The 15,059-nt window shown below is 40.8% G+C and overlaps 1 protein-coding gene across 2 annotated transcripts in view; it reads right to left on the bottom strand.

Annotated features, from left to right (window-relative positions):
* STX7 (syntaxin 7) overlaps nucleotides 1-15,059 on the bottom strand; it is a 38,675-nt gene that overhangs the window by 11,807 nt on the left and 11,809 nt on the right. The gene's annotated exons all lie outside the window — the stretch shown is intronic.

Here is a 15,059-nt window from a genome sequence, read left to right on the forward strand (position 1 = left end):
AAAAACTGTGAGAAAGATCATTGTAACAATTGCATAATTCATTGAAATATATAGTAAATGAAGTATACTAAATAAGCAAGGAAGGAATAACAAAATGAGAAAGAATTATTTTTCAGTTATCTCTGTAATAAGTGATTCAAGCAAGGATCATCAAAGGATGCTAAATCCACAGGACATTCACAGGACCTCAAATTATCACCACATAGATGACATTAATTACAAAGAGCTAACTTCATCTTAGTTTGTACCTTAAGACAAATGATCAAATTTAGCACCATCAATGGTACCAACTAGTACAATGAGGGTCCTGACAATACAATAATAAAGTCAAAATATGATCTATGTATTTTCCTTGCCAAAACATTTAACCCTCAACTAATCATAAGAAAGAAGACAGGCCAATCTAGACTGTAGGATAATCTACAAAACAACTGGCTTGACTTAAAATGTCAAAGTTGCAAAAGGAGAAAAAGTGAAAGCAGGAGAGCTTTCTATGTTAAAAAACCAGAAAAGCCCCAAATAATAAAACATACAAAAGGTAATATGATTTTTTGACTGGTTTCTAAGTTAGAAAAAAAAATGCTATTAAAAACTGTGGGGGCAATTGAAGAAATTTGAATTAAAATTTTATTTTGGAGGACAGATATTAAATAAATGTTAAAAAATGGCCCTGACCAGTGTGGCTCAGCTAGGGCGGTGTTGGCCATAAAGCAGAAGTTCACTGGCTCGATTCCTGGGGTTGCAGGTTAAGTCCCCAGTCGGGGTGTGTGCAAGAGGCAACTGATGGGCTTCTTTCTCACATCCATATTTCTCTCTGTCTTTCCCTCTCCCCCATCTCTAAGATAGATGATAAATAAAATCCGTAAAAAAAAAAGTCAACAATTGGTGAACTCAGTTGAAGGGTATATAAAAAGTTCACTGTACTATACTTTACTTTTCTGGAGGTTAATACACTTAAAATTCAAAATAAGGAGTTTAAAATTCCAACTGAACTCACCCCAGAAGTCTAGGACCACTGCAACTTTTTTTAAACAAAGGCTCTTTACAATGGGGGGGGGCCCGCAGTTTCACGCATGTGTGCACACAAACATAACGTTGAGTATAAATAAGCTGCGGGTCCATCTCAAGGTAAGGGAGAAAACTAACTCAACCCACCTGTTCTTTTCATTACAAAAGAAGTGGTTTACTTATATAGCTTAAATGCTTTTAAATAGTCGTTATTTATTTATGGGATCAAGGGAATGATTGTATTCCAAAACACAGTATAACTTTTGTTCACTGGGATGATGTAATGAACACCACTTTCAAGTTGAAGCTAAAAAATAGCAATACTGAAGGGGAATCATAGAGCATATAGCAATTGTTAACCATTCAGCTAGTTTCAAAGGAATCTCTTTTTGCCTTTGTTTTGGTGGATTTTTCTTTTGTAGGGTGGAGAATTCTTGTTTGCTGTTTAAAACTTATGGTTGCTTGCAATTAGTTATATATTTTCTTTTTGTTCTAAATAGATTTTCTTGGACTATCTTAGAAGAGTTTAAAGCTTTTATTTTTAAAAAAATCGTATGTTGATTAAACTAACTGAAGTGTAGACTTCTAGAGGATAAAACTAAGCATTTATCTCATCTCTAGAGGGTTCCTGTCTTTTAAAAAGGTCATATTAAGTGAGAAAAAACAAACTGTTCAATAAAAGGATACCACGAAAATTCTTTAACCATTTGGGGGTTACAGAACCCTATCTTACTTCATATAACAACATAAATCTGTAATAAATTGTTAATTTAAACATAAAAAATTGAAACCATTAAACTGTAACATAATATTATAAAAATGTATTTATTATATGATATTATTTATGATGTTGGTGGGAGGTATAAAATATTATCTAAATATGACACAAAACTACAAATCATGAAGGACAATATAACAAATTGACAAAACACACAGAGTGTTAAATGTTACATAGAAAATATATAACCATGTTAAAATATACATAAATAACATGTTTGTGTGTATAAATGGGAGAAAATATCTGGAGCATATGATGAGCTCCAGGAGTTCATACCCCAAATAGTAAAAAAACACTTAAAACTTGGTGATAAAAAAATACCCCAAGAAAAAAATGGGCAAAAAATATTATCTTGAAATTTAAACAAGCAAACAAACATATAAGAAATTCAACTTCACTGATAATCAACTTTGCACAATCAGGTTGGTAAAAATCAAGAAAAATAAGCAGGTAAGAATATAATTACAATCAAAAGCCTTAAATACAAAAGGTAAAGACAACGATAGAAGAAACAATAGCCACACTGTATGAGGAACCAGAAATAACTGAGAAAAAGCCAGACAAAAAAAATGGGCCAAGAACAGAAACTTTAATAATAGTCACTGAACAAATGAATAGCAAAAAAAAAAAAAATTGAAAACTATACCATCCTGGAAAGGATAAATAACTTTCATGTATGAATGCTATATAAAATTTAGCCATCAAAAACTATTAATGGTTGAAAGTATATGATTATCTTACCCAAATGCTGTACATCTGAAACTAGTACAGAATAATACTAAATGAAAAACTCTACTTGAAAAGAAAGAAAGCTGTCACCCACCACAGAAACAGAAAGAGAAAGATTAAGTTGAACTGCTTCTGACAGTCCCAGTGGGAGCCTGAACCCACCGAATGGGTATGCCCCTGGTTTGTCTTTAAACAGATATCCTCAGTAGCCCCAGTCTTCACCCACTCTGCCTGAGGGTTTTAGGGAAAGGAAGAGAAAACTGGAAGCCCCTGGACTGCACTCCAACAAAACGGTAAGCCAAGAGCCACTCCTATTCCTGTCACATTGCTCAGAAACGCCACCGAACACCTGACAAGCTGCAAGTGGTGAGGCCTTCCCTAACCCCATCTAACTGGCCCATCCGGGGGGTGCAGAAGGTGAACAGCCTCGGTGGCTGGCTGGCAGAAGCCTGTTCAGATAGTGACTCCAACCGAAACGCTTTTCAAAACGTGCTATTTGCTAGAACAGATCATCACAATCTCTGGCACCTTGTATAAACCTGCTGATATGGTAAGTACTTTGCTCTATCCTAAAAAAACAGGAAACATGAGGAGTTTACTTTCAATTGGACAGAAGAGTAGTGAGCCTTAATAGTTTTATGCTGGTCTATATATGCTCATATCTCTGCAGTACAAGCCATTTTTCTGGGATGTTGGTCATCTCCTCCTGTAGGACACTACACTAGTCCAACACATTGCTTATATCTGCAATCTAGAATCTGAAAGTAAAATGCAGCATGTACTTAGGGGCCTTGGAAGGATGTTGCTATGCTAGCAGGCGGAAGATACACTCCATGAAAATATGAGGGTTTCAGAAAGGATTCTTGGTCCCTTAATCTGTCTGGACTGTTGACATAATTCTGCAAAGTAAATGGCAAACTGCTTTTTTTAGAGTCTCAATACTAATAGGGAACAGTGCATAGTGAGAATCATGCTGCTCTAACCCATTTTACCAAGGGCCCCAAGAGATTGCCAGCCTGGGCTTCAAGCCACAAAAGTGAAGACTAAGCAGCTAGTTCAAGTGGTGGTACAAGCAGCTCTACAATATGGCTTTACTGACCCAGCTGATCCAATGGTAACTCAAGTGCCCGTGTATTATCAGGGTGCTGTATAAAACCAGTCCCAAGTCCCAACAGAAAAAAAAACCCATAGAAGTCCCTTAGAATCCTGAGGCAAAATCATGCTGTCTTTGGCAAACCCATGTTATCCTTCTGAAGAATAGTTCTGATCTTGCTACTGAGCCTGGGATTAAAAGCAAACAATGGTCACTAGGCAACCAAGTGACCTGAGCTGCCCACTATGCAGGAGGTGTGATGTAACCTTGTTGGTGTATCAATTACTATATTGGTTCTATGTATGTCAGTCAACCTGCCCCCAATCCCAATTCCTATAGCATTTGTTCAATGGGATAATAAACTAGCAATGGAGGCATAAAAGCCTAATATAGGCTCACCAACTCAGACTTCCCCTTTCTCAAACTAACAAGCTTACTGGCAATGCCACGTACCACTCTGCAGTAACAGCAACCAAAAGTGAGTATGTGCTATGCCACTATTCTTGGAGGCATCAGCCAGACACTTGGTGGCAATAAGATTACACTCCTTCCACCGTGGGGGAGGCAGAATTGTATACTCACTGACATAGGCCTGCAGATCACCCCAAGAGTCCCCCAGCTTCCCAGTCCTTATATAGCCACAATCGTGGTATTCCACACACCAGCACTTCTGAGGAGGATATGCACTTCACAAAGAAAAAATTAAGATATTCAAGGACAATGGGATTCACTGCCCTGCTGCATTTTATTATCTAGAACCTGCTGGGCTTCTAGAATGTTTAATGGCCTGTTGAAGACTCAATGATGGTGTCTGTCTTGGGAGAAAATATCTGGGAAAGCTGTCCTACAGGATCTTTATGCTCTCAAAGGACAACCACTCCAGGGTGCTCCTGTTTCACCCACAGCCAGAAGGAAAATTCAGATTTGGAGAGGAGTGAAACTGAAGAGAAATGTTTCATGTTTATACCAAATCACACATTGGCAAATTTCCTTCCATCTCTAGTGGTAACTAAGAGACAATACCCAAGTAAGAACCACAACCATGTCTTTACCTGAGCAGAGACTGAGATTGCATCTGCCCATTTGGTGCCAGGAGAGTATGATGTCATTGACTGAGGTAATTACTAATAGGAAGTAAGGCTATTCCAGCTCATGCCAACATGACAGGAAGAACTAAATCTAGGAGAGTAGCAGCCAGGAACTAGCTCATAGTGCCATCTTTAATCATAAAGTCAGTCTCACGCAGCATGTGAACAGGAGCAACAGGGACCCTGGTTTGAAGATCTAGGTTACAGCCAAGGTGCTGAATAGAAATGTAAGGAACGGGGAATAACTACTCAAGGAGAAAAGTGTTCATACTAACTGCACCCTTGTTTCTAGCTGTAGAGCAGCAACTAAAGACAGAGAGAGAGGGAGAGAGAAAGAGCGAGAGAGAGAGAGAAAGAATGAGAGAGAGCTTCTACATAGATGACAAACAGGATGTAGATGACAGGGAAAGACGGACAACCACTCCCAGTTGCTCCCACATCAGGTCTAATGGGTTTCAATTCATCATCTAGCCTGGGGTATTGGTAATTCATGGGGTGGTCATATTCAATTTTAAGTGGCATATGTCCAACTTTAAAGAAAACTGTTGAGACATGAAAATTAAGGAACAAATTCTTTATGTAATCATAAACAGTGTCTTGAAGGAAAATTTAGCTAATACATGGAGGTAGGATTAAATCAAGATGCACGTCCGCAAGAGCACAATGAAGAAATTCTTTTTGTATTACTCACAATTTGGAATTATTTGCACGATTACTTTTAGAGAGGTGACTTTAGAGAATGTATTACATTTTTTCATAAAATCAAGAGAATACTATTTCCTATACATCCAAAGAGAGGTGCACTGCTATCTATTTCATCAAAACCAAAACAGTGCCCTTTCTGAGGCTTCATAGCTTGACTACTGAGGACCCATTCGGTTCCACATGAGTCTGATGCCATCTAGTGGTTTACTTTAAAAGTGCTAATATAGTAAACACACACACACACACACACACCCACGGGCACATATTTTAGTTATAAAAAACTGCAGGCAGCAGTAGGTATCACAGGCTATGCAATGTATCTGCCCGTCGGAGGTCACCACCGGGGAACGGGCAGACGCTGTCTGACTGTGCGAGTGGCAGGCAGTGGGGGCGGCCAGGCCTGCCCTAACTGGCACATACAGCGCCTTCAAAGAACTATCTCCAAAGAACTGAGAATGGAATACAACTATCTTCTCTTTTAGCACAAAACATCACTGTTGCTCAACCCAAAATAACTCAGAGATGTAGCAGCCAATCAAAATGATGATTGGTCAAATCCGTGGACAAGTGGCTTTAAGACTCTGACTCAGTCTCACGCACATCACTTGAAGACGAAGAAATAAAGTTTAATGCCGACCAGGAAGCAGCCTGATTTGGAAACCTGACCTCTTTTCTTCCTGGCTGCTGCCCTTGGCCACTTTTACCTAATCTCCGCAAGCCATAATTGCCTCAAAAGTCAGAAGGAGAAAAAATCACTTCCTTCTCAGATATCACAAACTTCAACTGAGAACAGCGGATATAGTAAGAACTCAACAAATGAGCGCTAACAGTATAAACTGCTTTATGTTATCCTCCTGAAGTCAGAAATGAACAAGAGTATTCTTACTAACACAATTAATGTGGGCCATGTTTTCTTGGGTGGGCACTAAAACTTAATTTCTGATATAAGAATTTTAGGGCTAATAATACATATCAATTGACACCAGACAGTTTTATCCCGTATTTAGGAGGGAAGAGTTGGCTACCTGACAAGTATCTAGCAGTTACATACAAGGGATGTGACTGAAACTCAGCTAGGGAAAAACAAGTAAGTATTAAAAGAAACAAACCCTGTTTTAGACTCAACTCTTTTCTCACCTATCAAACCCTCCACCTGTTCTAAACAGTGGCTTGGAGCACTACAGGAGATGATACATGTGAAAACCAGTGAGTTGACTACAATTAGGGAATCGAGGGGCTGGGTTCCTTAGAAGGGACAAGGCGCATGGGACAGTATATCACAAGAAAACACGGTGTCAGCTAGCTGAGAGCAAGTCTAAACACACGAAGGTTCTACAGAAAAAAACAGGTAAACTTGGTCTGCTTCACATGTCAAGAAAAACCAAGAAAAGTGTGTTATAACTCTGAAAAGCACATCTCAAGTGGAGACACTCCCTAGAGAATCTGAAAGAAAGCTACCAAAATAATTATGGGCTTTTTTCCAATGGGCTATCTCGTGCTCTGCCCTAGGGGGCTTATCTTCTTCTCGGGTGAAAGAACTGATACAAACTGTGGAGTGGAGGGAAGAAGGGGCGGCAAGAACGATGAAAAAGGACCTTCCAAAGCATTAGTGTTGAGAGGACAAGCGCCCCAGGGGGCCAGGCCCACTGGTGGGCAGTGCTAGCCCTCCGGTACAGGAAGGCACACTCTGCTTCCCTGAGGCAATCTCTAACTTAGAACCATTTAACTTTAAGTTTCTCATTGAGTTTCTTCCCAGATACTTCAAAGGCAGAAAGGAACAGAAGTTAACAAAGTGGAAATTTAGGGCATTTTAAACTTTTTGCGGCTTAATAATAAAGAGTTAAAACTGAAGGCACATTTATGAAAAATAAAGTACAAAAACAGGTCATGTGACAACTATATGTAAACAATACTTCAGATCCCTAACACGGCGAGAAGAACACGGCAAGCCCTCCCTTAGCAAAGACATTCTGTCCTGACATTTCGTCACATGGACCTGCTCAGGTCACTTGCACTGAGTCCAGACTCAGAAGGCGCAGAGGCCCAGAGGAGGCTGTGGCCCCTTGAGAGGGTGACTTGTGTGAGCAGTGACCACGGGCACCAGCTTGTGAAGCCAGCTCCTAACCTGCGTCTGAAAGGTAACTCTTCTCCAGGATTCTTTCACTGCCTCTTAACTTATATGTTTTTAAAAAGGCAATGCTTTGTTACAAGATTCTTTGAAACAAAGTTGTATTGTCACTGGTGCCTCTATTCTATGGTTCTCGAAGAGAAAAAAAAAAAAACCAACCAGTGTGAATTCTGGAGCTAGGAAACAGGCCTTTGCTCTAAGCACCATTAGCTTTTAAAAATGTGAGAACAGTGCGAAATGGCAGAACCGCACTTTGTTCCCTCTTCAAGGTTGTCTTGTACGTGCGGCTTGAAGTTGTGAGGTTTCAACAGTTTTGTTTTAAAAACTGGGCGGCTTACAATGGTAAAGCATTTATTTTACCACGTTTTCTCAAAACAGTTGTTCTCGGTTTGCTTATGTAGAGTCCTGACTTGTTTATTTCTATTTATGACAGAATGTATTAAATCTGTTCCGTAGTTCTACAATTTAAAACAATCCTTAAAAAAAGGATCTCGAAAAGGGGGTGGGCATAAAGTGAAGCCTCACTCCTTCAGGCTCCCCAGCCCTCCCGGCCGGCCCCCCTTGGCCCGCCTCCCTGCTGAGTGTGTCTCCCGAGGGAGGGATGGCCTGATTCCTCTCCTTCGGCCCCCACAGCAGCCGGGGCTGGCACTTGAGGAAGTTCCTCTCCAGTGCACGTGGCAGTGATCCCCCAACCTGGCAGTGATCCCCCAACCACCACCTCAGTCCTGACTTCTGATCAGTTCTATCTGCCAAGACAGGGCTGCTCTGATGTCGCTAAAACACTGAAAATGGATTTCTGCTTCCTATGGAACCATGGTTGGTTTCCGAATCTCCCCTCTTCTTCCCTCTTCAAGCCATGCAGAACAAAGAGGGAGGAAAAGGAAAACTCACCCAAGTTACATTTTCAGAGACATTAAGACAACAAAAAAATTCTCAAAAATGTACATGTGGCCAAGAATAATAGAAAAGAGCTGGTCCCGAGCAGGAGGCATATGTGTGGGGAGGGGAATAAGGGGAATCTGCAGAAAAGAATCTGCAGAAAAGTGGAGGCGGAGCTCCAACATGGCAGCCATGACCTTCCAGAAGGTCATGGTCACGCCCTGAGCAGAACCAGGAGCAGGACTGAGAAGGAACTAACTGGGTACTCTGTACTCTGCTGGGGGAGGTGGGAAAGGGGGCTCGAACCACACTCAGGGGCCTAATCTCTGAAGGTACCATTTTTCTGTAGGATGAAGCAGACTTCTTAGAAAGAGGTGGCTGCACATCTTGGGGACATCCGGACTGGAGGGGAAAGCCCTCCTATACCAGACTGGGTGCTGAGAGGCAGGGGGAAGGAAAGACTGTTTCAAGAAGGACAGAGAGAAAGGGGACCTCGAGCAGAGAGACTGGGTACTTCCCCTCCACAGCACTCTCCTGCCAGGGAAATCAAATTCACTTTACTGAATAACAGTAACAACAAAAAGAGATCAGATATAATTATACGCACAAAATATATTTATTTAAAATTATGGAAAAGAATAGCAAACTCCCTAGAAAGAAAACACAGCAAGAAAAAAATGTTGCTACAAAGCAGATAAGGTATAAACTATAAAGCCAAAATAGAATCACAATTTTATTTAACTCAATGAGGCTATTGCAATTTTAAAGGAAGATCACGAAAGAACTCATAGACAAGATGGCCAGGTAATAGGTACTGGTGAAGTGGAAACTAGAGGAACCCAGGAAATAAAGAGCAGGGCAAATTCAAGAATGAAGACCAAGTGACAAGGAGCACAAGGTCAGACACAGAGCGCATGAGCCCATGATCACTGCCCAGGATTGGGCCGCCCCTCCCCCCACTCTCTGAGGGTTTTGGCTCCTGGCTCAATGTCACTCTCAGCTTGTTCCACTTCTTGTTTCAGTACACACGTCCATGACCCTCCCACTATCTTGGCTTCAGTCCTTTGCATGTTTCTCCCCAAATGATCTTGTCCTCTCCCCTACTGCAGTCACTCAGTCCACGATCATACCAAACGCCTCTTCATTACCAAGAGCTGTAATGCTTCCACGTTAGTTTCGTGCACACCACTTGGAAATCACCACCTCCTGTGTGCCAGCTCACACCCACCGCACCCTGACTCCACAAGCCTCTGACCCACCAGGACCTACCTGCAGTGGTCCTACCACTTTGCCACTTTCCCTCACATGACCTCCTCCCTCCCCCACCTTCACCTGCCTCCTGACCCAGCTTACACTCCAGTCAGTCATCACATCACCCTCTTGCACGCATTCTCAGGTCCCTCACCCTACTCATCGTCACTACTTGACACATCCGAAACTCTGGCTGAGCCCAGCACTGCGCCTCCTCTCTTAATGAATACGCCACATGTCATTTAACCAAACCTCTGTTAACGGACATTTCATCCCAAGTTATATGTTTAAAAGTTGGGGAACTTACTATTTATATTAAGATTATATGTTTAAAAGTTGGGGAACTACAACCTCCTCCCCAAACAAATCCTTCTGAGTTCTAAATAGTTAAAAAAGTGTGATGCTGATGAAATGATACAATTCACACATCTGTTTCCACACTCCATTTATTCAAATGCTCAAAACCTTTGTCCTACACAGAGCAGGGTCCAAGCCCTCACAATGGCCTGCAAGGCCCCACTCGGCCCACCCGTGGCTTTGTGCACACCGGGCCCCCGACCATTGCTCCAGCACCCCAGGCATGTCTCCACGCAGGGCCCTGTATCAGTTCTTGCCCCATCTAGAACATTCTTTCCCCAGATATGGAAGGATACATTCCCTTACTTCCTTTAAATATTTGTTCAACTATCCTGGCTCCCATGTACCTCATTTATAAATGCAATCCCCTCTCCAGAACACCCAGTCCCCACTGGTTCATTTTCATCATTGTTGCTTTTCATGACACTTGACATCCTTCCCCAATATACTACATAACTTACCTTATGTCTGTCTTTTCTCACTAAAGGTTAAAAAGCAGGTTTCTGTTTATTTTATTTACTGACCACAGCATCCAGACTGTGCCTAGGACATCATGGGTACTTAATAAGTCCTCGTAGAATGAATGCAAAAGTCAAATGCCTTAGTAATATATAACATGATCCAAATGCACACTGCTATGTGGATTAGACGGTCCTGGGTTCAAACACTAGCCTCCCCACTTAACAGCTGTGTGAACTTAAGCAAATAGCCACTCCAGATCTGAATTTTCTCACTTGATAGAGTGGGCGGGAAGAGCAAATAACAATGCACAAACAACAGATACAAAATACCAACTACAACGCACAGAGTAACAGTTAATAAAAGATACTTATATACCCTCCAGAAAGAGATTTTTGAATAAAGCAGGTTGTATACACAGGCAATATTACACCAATAAAATCACTGGATATATGTGGGCTATTCCACCCAGCTCTCTGCCCACACTTCCAGCAGTCCTCTGGGTATGCAGAATGAGCAGGCCTCTGTGGAGTTTTTTTAGCTAAAGGCTTCTGCACCCCCAGTGGGTATCCTCTTATGGATCCTCTTTATCCTCCATTTAAATGAGACGGAGACCGAACTATCCCAGAGAAGCAGATGGCCACCCTTCAGACAGGTAATATGCTACTGCTATGATGGTTTCTTCAAATAATGATCATGATAACGACACTTTACCAAGGAGGAAGACTGGAGAAAATAAATGTACTAAAACTTACAGAACACTATTTTGAATGAACTTTTGGGTTCTTCCAAATCAATTAATAGGCAAACTAATTAATTACTGCTTTAAGAAAAAAAAACCCAGTTTGCAGTAAGTATCAAAGGCAATTACTCTTTAATGAAAAATATTGCTTAGTCACTGGTGAAAAACAACAAAAAGTCACCAAACAGATGAAGATAAGAACTGCTGCAGCCTCTTCCGCCTGGCAGCCCTTCTAGTATTGGAAACAGTAATCCTAGCTGCCCTCTAGGTGAGGTGCCCCTGGCACTTTCGAAACGCCGCGTGCATCAATGTGTCCCAGTGTGATCTCTTTACCCTTCTCATTCCTCTTTGTCTCTTTCCACTGTTCACATTCAAGAACTATTTCCTTTTAAGAACAGAACTCACCACATGAGAATGTGCCTCTCCTTTATGATTTCTTTATATGCCTTGTTTCCCTCATCAAGGTAATTTTCCAGTGCAGTCACGGTGTCTGAGAGCTGCCCACCTTACTGCACTTCTTCCTTCTTCCCAGTGTCACATCTTGGAGTCACAACACCCTCTTTTCTAAAATTTCTGTTCTAGTCTTTGTCAACCAACAATCCCTAATAGTCTCTGTATGTAAAGTCCTTGAGGAATATAATTATGTATAAAAGACATGATTCCCAGCCACAGAAGACATTATAGGCCGGATAACAAAAAAAAAATGCTGGCACTTAGAAGAAATATATAAAGAATAAAAGTTGAAATACACACACAAAAAAACCCCCACAAGCCAACATCTTATTAAAAAATGAGTGAGCGAAGATTGCTACCATACAGCCAAAGGTAAGAAAAATAAACATTTATCCAATGGCTACTACACCACTTCTTAAAAATAGATAAATGTAATTTAAATACACTGAATAAGCTACTTGAGGGCATTCATTACCATTCTACTAAGGACTGAGGCAAGCCAGGCACTGTTCCCGCAGTACAGACAGAGCTGTGAAAAGACATTATTTTCCCTTAGGGAACTGACAATTTAGTAGGGAATGCAAAAAAAAAAAATCAGTAAATAGTTGTAGTAGTTTAATTTACTAATAAAAAGGCCCCGTGTGGCTTAGTGCATTAAGTGCTAGTCTGCAAACCAAAAGGTCACTGGTTCGATTCCAGGTCAGGGCACGTGCCTGGGTTGCAGGCCAGGTCTCCATTTGCAGGTGTATAAGAGGCAACTGATTGCTCTAACTCTCACACATCATTGTTTCTCTCCCTCTTTTTCTCCCTCCCTCCCCCTCTCTCTAAAAGTAAATAAATAAAATTTACTAATAATACTTATACTAGTAATACTTAATACTAATAATAAATAATAAATTATTATTAGCAATAAATTTACTAATAATAAAAGGACAATTGGAGGAAACACAATGATAAGTCAGGGGAGACATCTCTAAGGAAGTGACCTTTGGGCTGAGAACTGAACACCAAGAAGGAGGCAATCGTGTGGAGGTCTAGGAAGATGTCTAAAGCAGAGGACTAGCAAGTGCAAAGGCCCTGAGGTAACAATGACGGAGTGGCTTCAGAAGTGGAAAGGAGGCCGATGTGGCTGTAATGTTGCAGCTTCCAGGTGGAGAGAGGTAGGAGATGGCACTGGGGGAGGAATCCGACCTGGGAGGATATTGTGGGGCATGGCTGCGATTTAGTGTTGATTGTAAGTGCCAGGGGAAGTCGTTGTTGAGTTTTAAGCTGTGGGATGACATGATCTGATTCACTGTTTTACAAGTTCACCTTGGATACTGTGGGACTACTCTTCGCCAGTGTGGAGAACAGACTGCAGACAGGCAGGAACGGAAGCAGGGGGAACAATATGGAGGTTGCAGTCATGCAAAGAAAAAACAGCAGCAGCTTGATCCCGAATGTTAACAGCACAGGTGGAGAGAAATGGAGAAATCTGGCAAGTAGAACCAACAGGATTCACACTTTTGAATACGGGGAATGAAGACACAGAGTACTAGGGTTTGGGGTTGGAACCAAGAGTAAGAAAATTCATGTTCAGGACACAAGCATGCAGATGACTCACATATAGAAGCACTGAGTGATAGAGCTTCTCAAAGCACCCAACCATATGTTAATGTTTTAATTCCTAAATCAAAAAGGGTTCGCTCACATTTAGTCATAAACCGCACTCACACTTGTTTGTGCAGAAGTCACTGAAGAGAAGAAAAAGTTGTCACATTCCCTTAGATGAGACATTAATTTCCACACCTATGTTTAATGCCGACACCTTAAGCATGAAGAAAATCACAATGAAATCAAAGCTATTGGAGTTTTTCTCCTCAAAGTGGATAAAAACAGTATTTTCAGCTGAGTGATGTCAGAAGTAGATCGATAGACCTATCTCTATCTACCTCACAGCATTTCAGGAGGGAGGTAGAGAGGAGGAGGGAGAAAGGGAAAGAGAAGTTTTCAACTCCTTTTCCTTTAAAAATTGTCTTCCCATCCACCAGTGCTCACCAACAGGAAAAAAAAAAAAATATATATATATATATATCTCCAATCTCTGGGTTCCAGTTCCAGTAAATTCATTAACTGCTCAGGACTAGAGCTGTTTTTTCAAGAAAAGCTTGCCATGGCACCAAAAAAAGAGAAGTCAATATCAGCTTCCCTTTTGTGCAATCATTTGTTAAGATGTAAAAACAAGTGTTCTCTTAACCAGACTCTAAAAGAATTGTATTCATTCTCGTAAGTAACAAAAACACTCACAATTGTGTATAGACTTTGTATTCATCTCACAATCCTAAAATCCTTATGGGGACAAGGGCCAAGCACTGGTCCTTATTAGTAAATGAGGAAAGTATGCACACAGAATGAGAAACTAATTACAATACAAAGAAATGAGTAAATTTTCCTCAACACTAAACAAATCTGTGTTGCACTAACAGCTTTAGTCTACAGAAGCTAAAGCATAAAAACGTAAAGATGCAACATAACCATTTTTTCAGTCACCTTCTCTTAACCTTTATAATAGGCTCAAGCTCAAACATTTTACGCCTCCCTATAAAGTTCTGCCTTCCCAAATCTTCTGGAAAACACACACACACACACACACACACACACACACACACACACACACACAAAAGTACATGTAGTAAATCCGGCATATTTTAGCAGAAAGCTTCTGAAATCATAAATTCAGATGAGTATACTTTATGTTACCAATGGATCAACTGTGTTCGTTTTCCAAAAGCTGGCTGTCAGCCACTTTGTATCTTCCTCTTTCAGATTCCTGTTTAAAGACCTGGTGGGAAGGTTTACTATAACATGTACGTATGGGAAAATTGTATCTCAAGGACTATGTTTCACGGTCAGCTGTTATCATTTCTATTTGTCAATTTCCTCCAATCCATACTTAGCAAATTCTGACACGATTCACACCAGGATCCCTTGTCACTGCAACTGTCCCACCTTTTAATAATTAAAAATAATACACAGTCTTAATGGAACCTTAGATGGTCTTGTGAATGACTTTTTATTACAGGATTTTTAAAAGTATGAAGTATGGGTCTAAATATAGCAACTGGTCTCTTAACAACAAGAGAATAAGCAGCCTGTATTAGAGGAGTTTTCAGGACTCTTTAAAAATTTGGTTAAAATTATAGCCTGTTCAAACTGGAAGACTACAGTCCAGCCCACAGAAAACACATACAAGAAAGCCATGTCCTAGAAAGTGAAGTAGCTCACTAAAGGTCACCCTGCTCTTCGGATCTGATTTCAGGAAATGTGCATGCATACACACATAGCTAGTCTAATAAGAAACTTTCCCCATTGTCTCATTGTTTTTTCTAACTAGGTGACATTCTAAAAAG

Source organism: Phyllostomus hastatus, unplaced genomic scaffold (genome assembly GCF_019186645.2).
Source record: "Phyllostomus hastatus isolate PE091 unplaced genomic scaffold, TTU_PhHast_1.1 phas_contig_40, whole genome shotgun sequence".
Classification (NCBI taxonomy): domain Eukaryota; kingdom Metazoa; phylum Chordata; class Mammalia; order Chiroptera; family Phyllostomidae; genus Phyllostomus; species Phyllostomus hastatus.